The sequence below is a fragment of the Cottoperca gobio genome, chromosome 3, assembly GCF_900634415.1.
Source record: "Cottoperca gobio chromosome 3, fCotGob3.1, whole genome shotgun sequence".
Lineage (NCBI taxonomy): Eukaryota > Metazoa > Chordata > Actinopteri > Perciformes > Bovichtidae > Cottoperca > Cottoperca gobio.
Window position 1 is genome coordinate 24,996,487 of NC_041357.1, and position 17,903 is coordinate 25,014,389.

The window sequence follows — 17,903 nt, forward strand, 5'->3', positions numbered from 1 at the left end:
GTCCAAGAAGCCCAAACGAGGCTTTGATGTCTTTGATGCATTGTTCTGCTATCAGCTGGCTTCACAAGCATTCAGGAATGATTGAGGGTCATAAATAATAACACCCCAGTAATCACCAGAAATTACTCTGCCTTGCTGAGCAGGTAACATTTATGACCCTCGATCATTGCCAAAGCATAATAATGTGCTTTGGCAATATGCCTTTGGCAATCGGTTTCACTGCAGATTACACTCCGGGCTATTTTGGAAGTCTAATGTGGATGGCACAAATAATGAAAGGGTTTGGAGGGTTCTTTGATTTAAAGCTGCAATAACTGATTTTCTTGAGGGAAATATCTGCCTCTTAGATGCATAACTTTCACCAAGAGGTCGGTAACTGTGTCCGTCTGCCTTTTGGTGCTGAGCAGGTAGTAAACAGGGGGTTTATCAGAGCTTTTTTTTAACACAGCTGCTTGCTGTACGACGATGGTATGAGATGGCATGAGATGGTATAAGATGGCATGAGATGGCATGAGATGGTATGATATGGCATGAGATGGCATGAGATGGTATGAGATGGCATGAGATGGCATGAGATGGCATGAGATGGTATGAGATGGCATGAGATTGTATGAGATGGCATGAGATGGCATGAGATGGTATGAGATGGCATGACATTGTATGAGATGGTATGAGATGGCATAAGATGGTATGAGATGGCATGAGATTGTATGAGATGGCACAAGATGGTATGAGATGGTATGATATGGTATGAGATGGTATGAGATGGCACGAGATGGTATGAGATGGCACGAGATGGTATGAGATGGCACGAGATGGTATGAGATGGCACGAGATGGTATGAGATGGCACGAGATGGCACGAGATGGTATGATATGGTATGAGATGGCATGAGATGGTATGAGATGGTCTGAGATGGTATGAGATGGTATGAGATGGCATGATATGGTATGAGATGGCATGATATGGTATGAGATGGCATGAGATGGTATGAGATGGCACGAGATGGCATGAGATGGTATGACATGGTATGAGATGGTATGGTATGAGATGACATGGTATGAGATGGTATGATATGGTATGAGATGGTATGGTATGACATGGTATGAGATGGCATGAGATTGTATGAGATGCTATGGTATGAGATGGTATGATATGGTATGGTATGACATGGTATGAGATGGTATGGTATGAGATGGTATGAGATCAAATCAAATCAAATTTATTTGTATAGCCCAATATCACAAATTACACCTTTGTCTCAGTGTGCTTTACAGACTGTACAGGTTACGACACCCTCTGTCCTTAGACCCTCGCATCGCACAAGGAAAAACTTCCTAAAAGAAACCCCAAAATTAAAGGCGGAAAAATGGAAGAAACCTCAGGGAGAGCAACTGAGGAGGGATCCCTCTCCCAGGACATTTACATAAATGCATACAGATAGAGAGGGAGAAGAAGGGATAAGAAGACAGGGGAGGGAGGGGAGGAGAGAGGAAGAGAAGGAAGAGAGCAGGGAGGTGTTCCCCGGCAGTCTAAGCCTATAGCAGCATAACTAGCGGCTGATCCAGGGCAAACCTGAGCCAGCCCTAACTATAAGCTTTATCAAAAAGGAAAGTCTTTAGCCTACTCTTAAATGTGGAGAGTGTGTCTGCCTCCCGAACACAAACTGGAAGCTAGTTCCACTGGAGAGGAGCTTGATAGCCGAAAGCTCTGGCTCCCATTGTACTCTTAGAGACTCTAGGAACCACAAGTAACCCTGCAGTCTGGGAGCGTAATGCTCTAGTTGGTTTATAAGGTACTATGAGATCTTTAAGATATGCTGGAGCCTGACCATTAATTGATTTGTAAGTCAGGAGAAGGATTTTGAATTCTATTCTGTATTTTACCGGGAGCCAGTGCAGAGCAGCTAATACAGGAGTAATATGATCCTGTTTCCTTGTTCTTGTCAATACACGTGCCGCTGCATTTTGGATCAACTGAAGAGTCTTAAGCGACTTTTTGGGACAACCTGATAACAATGAGTTGCAGTAATCCAGCCTTGAAGTAACAAATGCATGGACTAGTTTTTCTGCATCATTTTGAGACATAAACATTTTTGCAATGTTTATGTCCTTAAGGCATGCTCGAAGTTTAGCCAATTGATTGGTTTCATCTGGTTTAATTGATAGATATAATTGGGTATCATCCGCATAACAATGAAGGTTTATAGAGTGGTTCCTTATAATATTGCCCAAAGGAAGCATACCTGTATATAAGGTGAATAGAATCGGTCCAAGTACAGAACCCTGCGGAACTCCAAGACTGACTTTGGCTGTTATGGAGGATTTATCGTTAACAAGTACAAATTGAGATCGCTCAGATAAATAGGACTTGAACCATCTTATGCTATGGTATGAGATTGTATGATATGATATGATATGGTATGGTATGATATGGTATGAGATGATATGGTATGACATGGTATGAGATGGTATGGTATGAGATGGTATGGTATGAGATGGTATGAGATGGTATGGTATGATATGGTATGAGATGGTATGGTATGAGATGGTATGGTATGATATGGTATGAGATGATATGGTATGACATGGTATGAGATGCTATGGTATGAGATGCTATGGTATGAGACGGTATGAGATGGTATGGTATGATATGGTATGAGATGGTATGGTACAATGAAGTAAAAAGCTGGACAACATTTTTGTTTTTTAATTAGATTAAGGTCAGATCATTCTCTGCAAAGTCCTTTGACTTTGACATTTTTAATAAAAACAATATAAAACACATTTTCTGTTTTCACTAATGTTAATTTTCCAGTGAGTTATATTTCAGTTGCCTCGCTGACTGGACAATTGTTGACACACCCTCAGACAATCTTCCCCAACCAAATAATAACCAATGACAAACACAATCGATCAACAATAAATCAGAGCAAACGTCAGTGCTACCTGAACAGTGTAACCAATTTAAACTATAAAAAACCCAACAGATTAACTAACAAAAACATTATTATAGACTCAAACAACGTTGATTATGTCCTTTAAATATATATATAGAGAGGAAAATGTTCTACTTAAACTAAAGTAATATATAAATGTAAAGTATTTGATATATCCTAAAGAATGATTTAGAATTCAAAAGCTTGTTGGAGAAAAAACTTACAGCGAGATCCAGTGAGCATCGCTAATCATCATCCACCCATTTGTTTTTATTATTCTGTGACGTTGCTGTAATTATTTTATTCTTCTGTTTTTTCATTTGTATTCAATTGTTCTGTTTCACACATAGATTCACATGTGTGCACTCGTCTAATCATGATCTAAATGATATGTCAATTGTATGTAATTGCCTTGGCAAAATTGTTTGTGAACTTTAATAGCAATAAAGCTCATTATATTATAAGTGAATAGAGGGAGCAGGAGTGGGGGGGCAGGGGGGGAAGGTCTGCAAGGAAAAGCTTTGCTCGTCTGTCAGGAAGCCCTGACAACACAATCTCTCAGACCCCTCCAACCTCCCTCCCTGATTCCATTACCAAAGCAGTGATAAAATTTCCCAATGACACCCAGCACCATCGCATCTGCAAAAGGCGCAGACAGAAACATAAATTCGATGTACCAGTATTGTATAGTGTCTAATTGCTAATTGTTGTAATATCACATTACAGGCAGTGGGTGCTAACAATTTGCAGGGGCCTGTGGTGTGTGTGTGTGTGTGTGTGGAGATGGAGATTGAGTCGGGAGGAAGTGGTAAATTTATTTATCCAGCGTGATCCATGATATTGGACAACTCATTGCAGGTTTGGTTTAACAGAGGAAGCAGATTGTGTATGTGTGTGAGCAGGCTGTTCTCATTCACTGTTTTCTTTATAAATACGTAAAGTAATGCTCTATCATTTGAATAACCCACATAAGTGTGAGCCAGGATGTGCAGGGTTTAATGTCTAATGTCTCGACACAATATCAGACCGATTATAGCCCGACTCGGCCATCGTCGTGTGTTGGCTTGGAACGACAATGGGCGTCGGCTGCGTCAATCGAGGCAAAAGAGGAATGATGTGAAAGTTAAAGATAAAGATGTCGTTGGTGCAGGTGGAACTGTGAAACAGAGGAAAGGTCAGTCGTAGTTTCTTTCAGCTTTTAGGCTTTTCCCAACCCAAGACTGCTAGCATCGTACACAACGCTATTGTTCGTTTACATTCCTGTTGTTGGATGTCCCTAGCACCTCTTTCCCGATGACATCACGGGGGTCAAGACGGCAAGCTTTTATTGGTCGTGGACTAACGTGTAGTCTGTCGTGTCTCTCGGCCAAGTCACGGCAAGATTTTATGACTAAATCGCCTAATCTGACAAAGTGACCATTGCAACAGACAAAAGATATTGTGCGGTCCGAACTCGGCATAAGGAAAGTCAGGACACGAATATAATCAGCAGCAAAGTCTGCATAAGGAGGAGATCGGGTTGGATGGGGGGGTCAAACCTGCTGTTCGTGTCCTTTGTGAAACCAAAAGTCAACATTAAATTATTACGTACGTACGTAAATTAAGTACGTGACTAACAAACATACTTTTTTTCCCTAACCAAACCACGATTTAATTCCCCACAGCTAACCAAATAGTTGTGTTGCCTAAACAGGTTCTGCACTGCAGGTGCTTCACAGTCGCATTGATCGCAAATGTTGCTGGAAATTTGTTGGAGTACACACGCAAAATACCAAAGTTACTTTTCGTAAGATAACACAAACCATTGTATCAGGATACGTTGCCGTAGGAGAGGGAAACCTTTCTCCCCCCCCCAAATAATAAACCATTCAAAAGATTATCTCACTTTAAGTAGCTTGGAAGTAAAACATCGTAAACAAAGAAACTCATCATGACACCAAACAGCGTTTACAGGATGTACGTAATCAAATTCTACTCTTTCAAAGTCTCATAAAGCTTTATCGATTCTGGGAAAGTTATTGAGCACACATGCTTGCTACACAACCATACATTAGATAAATTGGCAGGTGTTCAGTCACACCGCAGCCTTCTGCTGTTGTCCACCGCAGCACTATCTTTCTAATCTTTGCTTATGGGACAAACAGCTACCATAAGGACCCTGTACTTAAATGCTTATAGTAACTCTTCATCTCTGAGCAGCAACAGAAGAATTTCATCCCCATGCAAAACTCTGGCTTGCTGAACTAAACCAGCGTCTTTGTTGAAATCCCTTTTAAAGACTGATCACTGCTGATGGGCTTTTTGCCACGATGATTAGTTTCCCAATTGTCTTGTTTTTCTTCTCTTCTATCTACTCAGTCCACGTGACTGTAAGGAATTGTATCTCAGTGATCTGTGAAACATTACTTTATTAAATAGTTTTCCCAATTGTGGTACCAAACGTAATTGCTGACTGCTTTTATGTTCACAAGCAACATTGTTCTTGTGATTATAGCGCTACATCTAAACCCGTGACACGTCAACGAAATCAAGACGAACTCTGCTTATCTATGGGTTTTGGCCAAAACTCAGACAATTAAGAAACCTGGACAACATTAACAATATTCGAAATAACATCAGGGAAGGAATTCTTCATTTAAACTCCAGGAAATCTTGTGGTTGTTTTGATTTTGACACAATTTGTAAATTCCTATTGAATAGAAAGTGCTGTACCAAAAACACTATAGACCTCTGTCTGAGGAACCACACGTTTGGTGCACACATTTCCAGTTGTCTATAAGGCTGTTGAGAGATCTGGATGGACTAGTTACCGTTAAAACCCACTGAGGCACCGTTGGGTGACGTCTACTTGATTCATAGAGAAAGCATGTTTAAAGTTACCTTGGAAATTAAATGACTGCCCAAAGAGGAAAACTGGATTTCTCCCTGCTGCTGTGAACCTGCATCTCGCTCTGTTGCTGCTCACACATGCGCACGAACACGCACGCACACGCACACGCACACGCACACGCACACGCACACGCACACACACACACACACACACATATGCCTCCATGTTGCTATGTTGCAGGGAGTGAAATGCCACATTTTAACCACTAATGGAGAACACCTGACAACCCTCTCTGCTGCCTTTAGATAGATGAGTTGAGTGGACAATCTAGCCTTCGTCTGTTTTTAATAGATCTTTCAGGTAGGAGTGGGAAAGAGAAGTTGCTGTTGTATGCTGTGCTTGAATGCACAGTACTGTCGAATAGAATAATTTTGAGAATGTGTGCGGTCCATTGCCTCAGCCCGAGGAGAAGTTATCACAGAAACAAAACACAATACATTACAATGATAATTGGAGCACGTTGATGCTCAGCTGGTATAATGTTGATCATCTTATTTTAGCAGGTTAGCATCCCAACATTTGCTTATTTGCATTACAAGCAAGCTGAGGCTGATGGGAAAATATTGAACAAATAGACATTTTGACCTGATGATGGCGCGAGATGAAAAGTCAAGGGGATCAAATTTATGACAGAATGTCTGCGAACCATGAATGTGTGTTCAAGATTCGGGCTCTGCTCCATCAAATAGATATTGAAACGTATTTCTAAATAAATGAAAGCTTTAACCTAGCGGTGGTGTGTGGTTTCTTTTTATACAAGAATGCACTTCTCACTTAATTTATAGTTTTATTTACCCGAACACTAACGCCAGGATTTTACTGCATCTCAATTTTTGTAATTTTATGCATAGTTTTCTCATCATTTCCACCACATGGTGATCGATTAAGATTTTTAAAATTCATAAAGTTATTTATAGTCATTATTTAGCATTTTGCAACCGTGCAGCTAAACTCAACAATCAAGCGGTAAGCTAATTATATTGCCTTTCCCATACATATTGCATAACAACTATCCGATGGGAAATATATATTTTTAATCATGCAGACACCTGTGGCTCGACAGTGCTAGTTAAACACTTGCCGCTGTGTGATAATTAGCTGTGAAAAGATCACATGCAAGAGCAGCTGACATATAAAGCAATATTTCACATTGGTATAAAGTGTCAATATTGTATTACTTTTTGGTAGAGCTGTGTCATCAGGGTTTGATCCTTACTAATATTTCAAGCAACTACTTTTCTTAATTTTACAGCATTTAAATACAATGTTTTCTGTAAAACAATATATAGGTTTGAGAATAAAATAAACACTGTTTACACTGATACAGAAATGTTTGCATAAATGACTGCATTGTAACTTTTTCACTATTTATTTTGTCATGTTATATTATGCTCTCGGAAATAACACTCATTTATGTTTGGTGATTTATTTAACCAGTTGGAACTGCTTTTGCATTTGTGTTTATAGAAAAAAAAAAATATATACTTCAACAAGCTTCAACAGAACTATATATATATATATATATATATATATATATATATATATATATATATATATATATATATATATATATATAATCCATTGTAAAGGACACAAGGTGCTGTTTTTTCTTTGTTTCCACTAATCAAAGTTAAAGAGAACCAACCACTTGCAATCATGTTGTCCTTCCTTGAAGTATATTGTTTTTAAACCTGCTTCCTGCCTCCGGCGGAACAAATTCAGCCTTCATGGATGACTTACGCTTCCCATGAAGCCAAATTGCTTACAGTTCAAGTCAAGCAAATGAAATAGTTTTAGTCACAATATATGTGGTATGCAATTCACTCAGCAGCACTCAACAGCTGCTGTCAGAATGTATGCGTGTGTGTGGACTCAATAGTGTCCGCATCATTTACAGGTCAGAGAGAGACTATTAAGGTAGGCAACAACTTATTCAAAGCATCACCGGCTCCCACTGGATTCATCTCTCCTCTCCAGCCCTAATTGGAGAAAGAGGTGTCACACTGTGATTGCTATTGGAAATTGAGACTCTGAGTCAATTCTCATCACTCTCCCATAGCTGATCAACGCCTGAATGTGAAGGTCTCATCTGTTGCATGCTTATTCATTGTAGCGCTCAATTAACACATGCGAGGTACAAACTCCTGCGTGGTTTTAGATGAGTTGTATTCATATAGTCTCTCTACCCCCTTGTTACATCTAGCTAGTTATCATCTTTGTTTTAGGCCTGTCTATATTGCTTGTTTTAAATAATTGCCTAAGGAACAACACATTTCTCCTCCGTAGTGTTATAGTCTCCAAGGAGGACGTCAAAACCGTTGTCCTAATGCTGACGATAAACAAGTTAAGAGCTTGCACAGTGTGTGACATACACCCAACAGTTGTTTTTGGTTTTTTTCAGATGTCACAAAGAAAACATAAGATAAAGTCCAGATAAAAAGCCATTTACTTTGAATGCTGAGGAAGGTGCCTCAATAGACTCGAACAAGGTATAAGATCACCTGGGCATGACTTTAGAGATGGCAATATCGGTTGGTCAGTCGATTCACCACTTTGGTCCATATCTCAACTACTATTTCATTAAATTGCCCTGATTTTTTTGTACAGACATTCATATCTCCCCAAAAGGTCATTCAAACAGTTTTTGGTGATCCCCTGACCTTTTCTCTAACGCCATCAGCAACTAATCCAGTGAAATATCTCAACATCTACTGGATGGATTGGCCCACAGTTTGTACAGATATTCATGGTACCCAGATGATGTATCCTAATTACTTTGGTGATCCTCTGACCTTTCAGCTAGTGTCACCTTGAGGTTGACAATTGTGGTTCGTGAGCAAAATGCCTCAACAACCATTAGAGGGATGAAATGTGGTACAAACATTCATCCCCATCAGGATGAATTATAATCACTTTGCTGATCCTTTAATTTCCACTTCAACTTGTTCAATACTTTGGTTTATGACTGCATACACAGAAAACTAATAACTTTAGCATCAGCCTAACATGCACTTTGTGTTTATTGATAATAGACGTGCTTAAACCAACATGTAAACAATACAGTATATATCGGCTTAGCATCAGCATGTTACAATTGTCAGCCATAAATAGATGTCCTTGAAAAAGATCTGTTTGCAAAGAGCAGCAGTCATTATGCTCGTCTGTGTTCATAGCACTAATGCATCACCTGTAAACAATCGCCGCGGTAATATCTCAACCATCATTACTTAACGTCAGAAAGACGATCAACGATTAATCGATATCATATTGAAACGGACGATACATAATGCTTTGCAGTTCAGGATCAAATAAAAGGGTCGTTAAAGTAATGGCTCCAATGTACCAAATAGAAATAATGAAAGAAATCATCACTCGTAAATAATTGAACAGTAAGTTCATAATTGTGTCTTCAATTTTACAGAACGCTATGTAGACAGCAACACAATCAGTGAAATTGGCCTCTTGTTTCTGTTTTAGATGTGACGGTTGATATTAATCGAGCGCCTGTGTGTGCAGCGGAGAGACTGGTCAGGTATACGTCTTCGCTTCGTTCAGGACCTAGATGTGGGTGGAGGTGGCTAGCCTTTAGATAAATACCTGTTCTTGTGACTCGAAAGTGTCTTATTTACATGTTGTGTCCTTTTAGCTGGTAAGCCTACGTTCAGGAATCTCCTGGGTTTCACAGTTGGGAGGGGATGTGAACCCCTTAGCTGTATTTCCAGGACAGGAATTCAGCAGTGCAGCGTTCAGTCACCAGGGATTAGCTAGCTGTTGATGGACAGCAAATGCCTCCAAGCTGGCAGCTCATAAACCATAATGCCTCGTTTTGTATTCCTACTGAACATGCAATGTGCTGGTGTGGCAGCTACAGCGTGTAGTTTAAAAGCATCTCTAATGGAGCTGCGCAGATTACTAATTTGTAAAGTAATGCAATTACTTTTTCTTCAACTTACTCTGTGAACACTGCTTGTTGTCATCAAACACAATCTTCAGTGACACATCAAATGTGGTTAATGAAAACCCCTATTGTGTGTGAACAAAGGAACAAGGGGAAAGTTCTGGCTTTAGAGCAGTCCAGTTTCTGTCTCATCCCCACATCATAAGACTACTAGAATACTTAATGAGCCAGATTCCCGGGACAAGATTAAAAAACTAATTTGGAGCTCCTCTCTGCAGAAGTATTACAACCCCTGGGTTAGAGTATCATCTGGACATGGTGAGATTAAAGCCAGTGCCTCTAACCTACCTCACAACTACATGTATGGTGAAATCTGCCCAATACCTAATATAATGACATAAGTAATGGGAAACATAACCCGAGCTTAAAGGGTCAATTTGGGATTTGATTTGGTTCAGACATTAAATAGACCTTCAACTCAGCTTCTCTGCACATTTCAGTGTCAATTGCATACAGGCCCAATATTTGAATTCCTATTATTTCCTTTAAAAAGAGCTGTTTCAAGAAAGACATTCATGCCTAACAGACATTCTGGGCACACTGCCAGCTCAAACTCAGACTATCTGGGAGATAACCCGCCTTTCTGTGAGGTAATTGACTGTGTGGATGACTATTGCAAGAATGCCATTGACTTGACCACCATCAATAGATGCATTTGGCGGAAAATATGTCTCCACTAGTAACCGCACACACATGCATGCACACACACAGAGAGGGTGATGGCAACTGCACATCTAAGAGATGAGAATGCAGAGACCTAGACAGACTCTTTGTGGCAAATCATTATTTATTAATGCTCCAGTCACACACACAACACTTGATGTAGAAGCTGCCGTGCCGCTTTGGGGGCATTATGGCTTTTCAGGCGGTGACTGAGTTGATACAGCTAGTGGTTTATCTGCGAGGTCAAAAGACGAGGACCGACTTGTCGCTCTGCTGATGATTTTCTGTGTGCATTCTGCTTTGTGGGCACGCTGCCCTTAAACGAGCTTATCTCAAGATCTGCTGGATGGATACTCAGGCTTTGTGTGTATGTGTGGATGGCAGCGTTGCACTGTGTTGGATGGATGCAAGAATGCATAGCTAATCAGAATAATCAGTCCCTCTTCTATTTCTTGCTCATGCTCTGCTCGTTACTATGCAGGATGTAAAGAGCTGACCCTCAACATGCCACAGAACAAGGATTATCCCCTCAGGGGTTGACCTCTCCAATTTACTGCCTTTTCTCCCTCTCCTCTGTCCTGCTAATAGGCCTGTATGGGGATAGCAAACCTCAGATAGGACCCGTAATTGAAAGATAGTGGAGAATGTCGACTGCTTGTTTGTTGTCAGGGAACAAGGGCAGAGTAAAAGGGCATCAGAGAGAAGGCAGGGGTGAGATCATGGGCATGGAGACAACTGACTGCTTTGGTAGCCCAGACTCCTCTGCTGTCAGAGTGGGGAGAAAAAAACAGAAAAGACATTTGAGGAGTTGAAACTGAAGTCGTTCTTTTAAGAATATCTTTTGTCAATCAAAAACAGACAAGAACATGTGAGAGCAATTGTAGAGATCCACTATCCGGCACTCAAAAGTGTTGCTCTTCTCCCCTACTGCAAAGACTATCTGATTGGATAGCTTCAGTTTGTCCTATTTTCATCTGCCATTAGATGAGTTTGGAGTTAGTTGTTGCTCCAAGCGAAGGAATTGGAGTATCTCTGGATCGTGAGGGAGAGAGCGTAAGATCGACAGGTGTATGTAGAAGGCTCACCCTTAGAGATACTGTGAGGAGCTCAGACTTCTGGAGCGACCTTGGAGTAGAGCCGGTTGCTCCTTCGTGTCTAAAGGGGCCATCTGAGGTGGTACAGGTGGCTCATCAGTATGCCCCCTGTACGCCTCCCTGTAGAGGTTTTGAGGGCACATCCAACTAGTAGGAGACTCCATGGTATACCCAGAACATGCTGGAGGGATTATATATCTCATCTGGCCTGGGAACGCCTCGGGATCCCTCAGGAGGAGCTGGAAAATGTTGCTGGTTAGAGCGACGTCTGGAATACCTTGATTAGCCTGCTGCTACCGTGACCCGGCCCCAGATAAGCGAGAAGAGTGTGGATGGATGGATTTGCCATTTGGTATCACAATAGATGCTACGATAACAATCTGCTGAGAGATGTGAGTTTTTTTAGGTTGCTCTCTCTTTGTCATGGTTACATAGCTAATTCTGAGTAAATGATCTAACCAACCAGAAATGGGGGATTTCCACAACAACCAACTGCGATTCAGCTTTGCTTGGCTGATGAGTTAGAGCAAGGATCCCGAGGAACACTCGTGGTTCAGATTTCAAAGGATGAATTCATATTTAAAAAGACTACAATGAGTTCTTGTGTAAATTGATCATTGATAGCTGTTTGTACATTTGGTAATATATTGCAAACAAGTAAAGCAAATAACTCATTTCTTATACTTTTAAAGGCGCTAAATAGCCAAAATGTAAAAAAACGGGACTCACGTTGTAGCCCAGAGCTAACTAACCGACATGGCCTCAGGGGGCGGCTGGTGATCATTTACCTGGATAGAGAGCTTCTGCTTGCACACTAACAATGTTGTTGCTTTGACTCCTACTATCGATGGCTGTTACATTTACGCAACAATTGAAACACAACACACTCCATCTAACAGCTCATTTTGACTGCTTACTTAATCCGTCTCTTGTCTCACCAAGCGGAAGACGGATCCTCTAACAAACAAAACATACCTTAGTGCCCAAGGGGGGCAGCAGAAAACCCAAAAACAACAAAATATTGTACCAGTTCTACCTGTGCTGTGACAGCACTGTGAAACAAAATGTATGTTATAATCATAACATGATGTATAATGTACAATGTGTGAGTGTGTACCTTTTTAAGTGTGTACTTTCACGGTGTTTTAAATAGCCTTGAATAACCTCTCTCTTACAAGAGGCTTGGACATATGCAACTTTGTGAAGAAAAACAACAACAAAGACATTCAGCGTTTACCATATATGATATATTAGTGCAATGCCTAATGCCAATTATAATAAATGCATACTACCTTCTGCTATAGGAATTAATATCTGCAAAACTGAATTCCATGTACCAATAATGCCACATGTCCTAATCATTTGTGGCATGATATCAGAAATATACTGTAGCCGTTCTGTGAAGATTATAAATGGATATTGGAATATTGCTATCATATGCATCTCGCACACAGTAGGATTGATATGTTGGTGGCAAGCGGGTAACACCTACCTCTGCTTAGCTATTTTTAAATTTCAGGTAGCTGGAAAAAAAATTCATATCTATGTTAATTCTTGTCCCAGAAGCCAAGAGCAGGATACATATCGAAGAAAGGAAATGACTTGGTCTTAAAATTTGATGAGGACTTCAACAGGTGGTACTCTTTAATCACTCCATGCAACAGACTTTGTGTGCGATAGAGACCATATTCCACCAAACACGCACAGACACACACATGAACACACACACAGGTTCAATCTAAGATGCACTTTATAATTTGGTTATTTAGGCCAGCTGGACGCATGACTGACTAATAAGTTTTAAAAAAAAAGTTAGTCATTGAATACCAGCAAATACAGGCTTGGAAATGAATAATATTTGGTCCCACAGTTTGGAGTTTGGAGCAATTAGCGCTGGCAAATTACCTCCTTCTAATAAAAACTCAAATTTGGAAAGAGTCAAGGAGAGAGTAAAGAGAGAGCGAGGGATAGAGAGACACATTAGAGCTGGGCTTATACCACTGTTGCAGTAATGATAGTGTTTGCCTGTGGCCAAACACAGAGAGAGAGCTGTGTGTTAGCGGATAATAGCACAGAGAATTATTAGATAGATCCTTGCAGTCTGTGTTTGAGTCAATTCTTTAGCCTTATTACACACTGCAGGGTGTGAGGGGGGGGGAGAGGAGGCAGAGAGATTTAAACAAGTAATACTGCATTACACGCATTAAAGGGTGACAGTAATTACTTATACCACTCAAACTGAGACATTAAGACAGGAAAACACAAGCTGTGCACCCGTTTTCTTACTTTTCCTCCCTCACCTGATTGTTTCCTCCTTTCCACCGTCTGTCTTTGCCTTTCCTCCTTACCCAGCTTTCCCTACATTCCTCCTTTTTTCCGTAACATTATCTTTTCCGCTTCTCTTTTCTTTTCCCTTTCCTTCCCTCCTTACTCTCCTCTCACCTCATCTCTCTGCCTCTCTTTCTTATCTGGGCGGTGGCGGCTGCCTGTGTAATGAGGATCAGTGTTGTTTTAAACATGAAATGGTGAGGGGGCCCGGCGGGTCGAAATCAATAACAGCCATTACCTCTCTTCTCTAATGATGCAGCCACCCCCCTCCCTTTCCTCTTCTGCACACACCACCCCTTGTCTCAGCCCATTTCTACCCGCTATCCGATATCGGATGGGAGGAGGTTATGAATTATCGAATCCCAAGGGCAATGTGCCTCGCCGCCAATTACCCAGTGAAAAATGACCCTTTCTCGGACATAAGTGTGTGTGTTTGTGTGCAGATGTTTGTATCCTTACGGGGTGGGTGGAGAGGTTGACACGGACCAGCTGGTGTCACACGCTACTGAACAGCTACGCCTCTTCTGTCTGGCTTTCTGTCCGTCTGTCCTTTACAAAAACACACAGAAAAGATGGAAGTTTGCACATTAAATACATTAAATAAGACTGTACACTGTGACTGATCATTGTTTTCTTTGTTTACTTTGTTTTTTGGAGCCTGTGAACAGTAGGTGCAGCAAATGATCCATCAGCTTAGGAGGACTAAGGGATTTCTGATACTACACGCTAGGGAAAGCATTTGTTTTTGCTGGTGGTGATCAGTTTTGCGTAATACACCATAACTTCAGCAGACAACAAACATACCAAAACAAAAGAGCAGAGTTTGTGATAGATATCGGTTATTAGCCATCTGCCAATGGTCCATTTTTTTATGACACTGTCACCGGTCTGTTAATCATCTCTGCCCGTTGTGCTGCCCTTTGCAGTTTTGTTCCGAGTCAAAAGAAAGATAATGTTTATATCTTTTAAATAGTTTGTCTTGACTGCCAGGTTGTCGGATTGCCCTCAACGAAGACGATGTATCAGAAGAGTAAATTGAGCAAAATGTGAAAAGAACACAAAACCGTTCTCCTGCAAATGATGTTCCAATGGACAGTTCTGCAGTGGAGATTTGCATTCAATGCCAACATTCAGTGGCAGTAACGGAGCTAGTGAGCCATTGATTAAGCTCAGTGTAGCAGTGAGGAGGATGTGGGTTCCTTCCTTTCCTAACCTCAATCAGTCTTTAATTACTCTGATCACATATCATTGAAACAACAAATCAATCACATTATTAGTGAAGGTTCAAAAATGTTGCCAATGAATGTAATCTGGGGTTTGCAGAAACGTGTCCGTCTACACACAACATGAAGAACATGCATGTGCGTATAACTAAGATGAAAAAAAGGTCAACATACCGTAAACTGGCAACCATTTTCTCTCAGCGACTGAGACGGCAACATAATAAATGAGAAGATGACCTGCGGTCAAAGATGGTCCCTCTCAGATGCCCCTCCTGTCCCAGTCTCACTAATGTGTGATCCTGGGAGGTTTCACCTCCCCGCTAGGTGCGATGGTGGCTGTCACCTCTTCTCGGGTACAGTTGTGATTTCTCGATGCTTCATCCTCGTCTCTTTATCGTGGTCGTGCATTTATGTTTTTTTTCCCCCCTTGAGACCCTGCAGGATGTGATCGACCATGTAGGACCTTCACTCACTGAGGGTTTCCACAGCTAAGAACCCCAAACATTAAACTGGCAGCTAAGAAAAGATTCCAAACCTCTGGCTCTGACACATGTGCATACTCGGAGAATGTAGCTTACCTAAATATGTTCCATATCTTTTTGCACTTTATCCAATATGTGTATCCTGTTCAATGAATGAGGACTGTGTTTGGCCCTCGACGTAGTCCCAGTTTTTAATTTTGGCCCTCTCTGTGATTGAGTTTGACCCCCCCTTGATGTAGGTCAATCAGCCTTGTTTGGCAGATCTTTAACTTTATGTCACGTTAAGCTCAGTTAATACCTTCTTATCACTATACTCGTTGCTGACTTGGTGATGTCCAGTTAGGTGGTTGCAGATGTTCTGTGCAGTGTTGGTGGAATTATCCTGATTGTCTGGAAAGAAAAAGGCATTTCCTTTAGAGCCAATTAGAGTTGCTCCACATAGAACCAGGATAACAATACATAATCTTTGCTCTAGGTATTAAAAAAAAGAAAAAAAGAAACACTGTCTCAAATTGGACTCCCTTCCTCTTTCTAGCGTCAGATGTCAGTCTTTAATCTCCCTCAGGGATTCTGAATCCTCTCAGCCCTTTGTAGCGTCCACTTTCCTTCCTCGTCTGTGTATCGACGTGTTGAGTTGTCAAGTTGAGATGCCTGTTATCACATCTCTGTTTAACACAGTTATATTGCTTTTCTTTTTCCCAGTGTCTCTGCCACACACACACACACACACACACACACACACACACACACACACACGCACACACAATGAAATTATCGGTGGTCTCAAGTGTATATTTTCTGTCCATTTAACTGTTTCTTTGTGGGGAAGTGCTTGGTGTTGATATGCAGCACTTCCAGCTCTGATTGAATTACATTGATGGGAACGTGGTTACAGAATTTTTTTTTTTTTTAACTAAGCACCTCAGATCACATTACAGTCTGCAGTGCTCTGATGGACTGCAAGCATATAAGAGTCTCAGAGTGCATTCAAAGACACCAAAAGGGATTTTATTTTATTGATCTTGAAAAGTTAATTGGAGGAATTGTGTTCATGATAAGCTTAACATACGGTTGAGCACTACTTTAATGCAGGTTTGAGTTTCTCAAAGGTATTTCATTGTCATTTTCACAGCCATTGGGTTAACATGTGCACGGCAAGCAACTAGAATTATTCTGTTGTTCTGATCGTCAGGAAAAAGTATTTAATACCTGTTTTGTTCCAACTTCTCCCAGATATTAACCCTAAATAAAAAAGATAGTTTCATGGAAGGTCATGTATATACATATATATATATATATATATATATATATATATATATATATATATACACATATATATATATATATATATATATATATATATATATATATATATATATATATATACACATATATATATATATATACATATATACACATATATATATATATATACATATACATACATATATATATATATATATATATATATATATATATATATATATATATATATATATATATATATATATATATACATATACAAACATATATATATATATATATATATATATATATATATATATATATACACAACGCAATTTGGTGAGAAACACATTTGGTGAATGTAAACAGAACTTTTGTTTGTTTACAACACAACTCCACAAGAAACCAGAGACATGTCCTTGTCACTGTGACCGTGTGCAGTTCCACCAAATTACTCAAAGGTGAGAAGTGTGTGTGTGTGTGTGTGTGTGTGTGTGTGTGTGTGTGTGTGTGTGTGTGTGTGTGTGTGTGTGTGTGTGTGTGTGCAGCAGAATCATAATGGGTGAATTTGGCCAGTGTAGTGTTTTGTGTTCTGTTCATTTCTGTGTTGGCTCACTTCATCCACTGCAATTACTTCTTCTCTCAGAAGCCTTGTGCAATTCTTTAAAAGAACATGGTTTTGTGTAGCGTGTATGTGTAGGGTGGATGTGTGTGTGTGTGTGTGTGTGTTTGTGTGTGGCTGCCACCCAAGGTTGTTCCTACAACATGTTGTCTTTTGAGATTCATTGCCTTAAGCAGCGATGATGTGCTCTCAGCAAGACATGCCAAGACTGCTGGCTGTAGCCCAATATAAGGGGGGGGGGGGAAGAAAAGGGAAGGAAAAGAAGCACGATATTTGAGCCAGTTCCCCTGATTTTGTTGACTTTGAGTAAAAGATTTATTTGGACTGAGAGAGCTAAGTAATTACTGAGTGTCTTGATTCTGTTGTCAGATGAAAACCCTGGATAGTTACTGCTCACTGTTGCCCAGACTGAAGGGTACAAATGTTACCGCCACGTTAGGCACAGAGAAATATGCGCTAA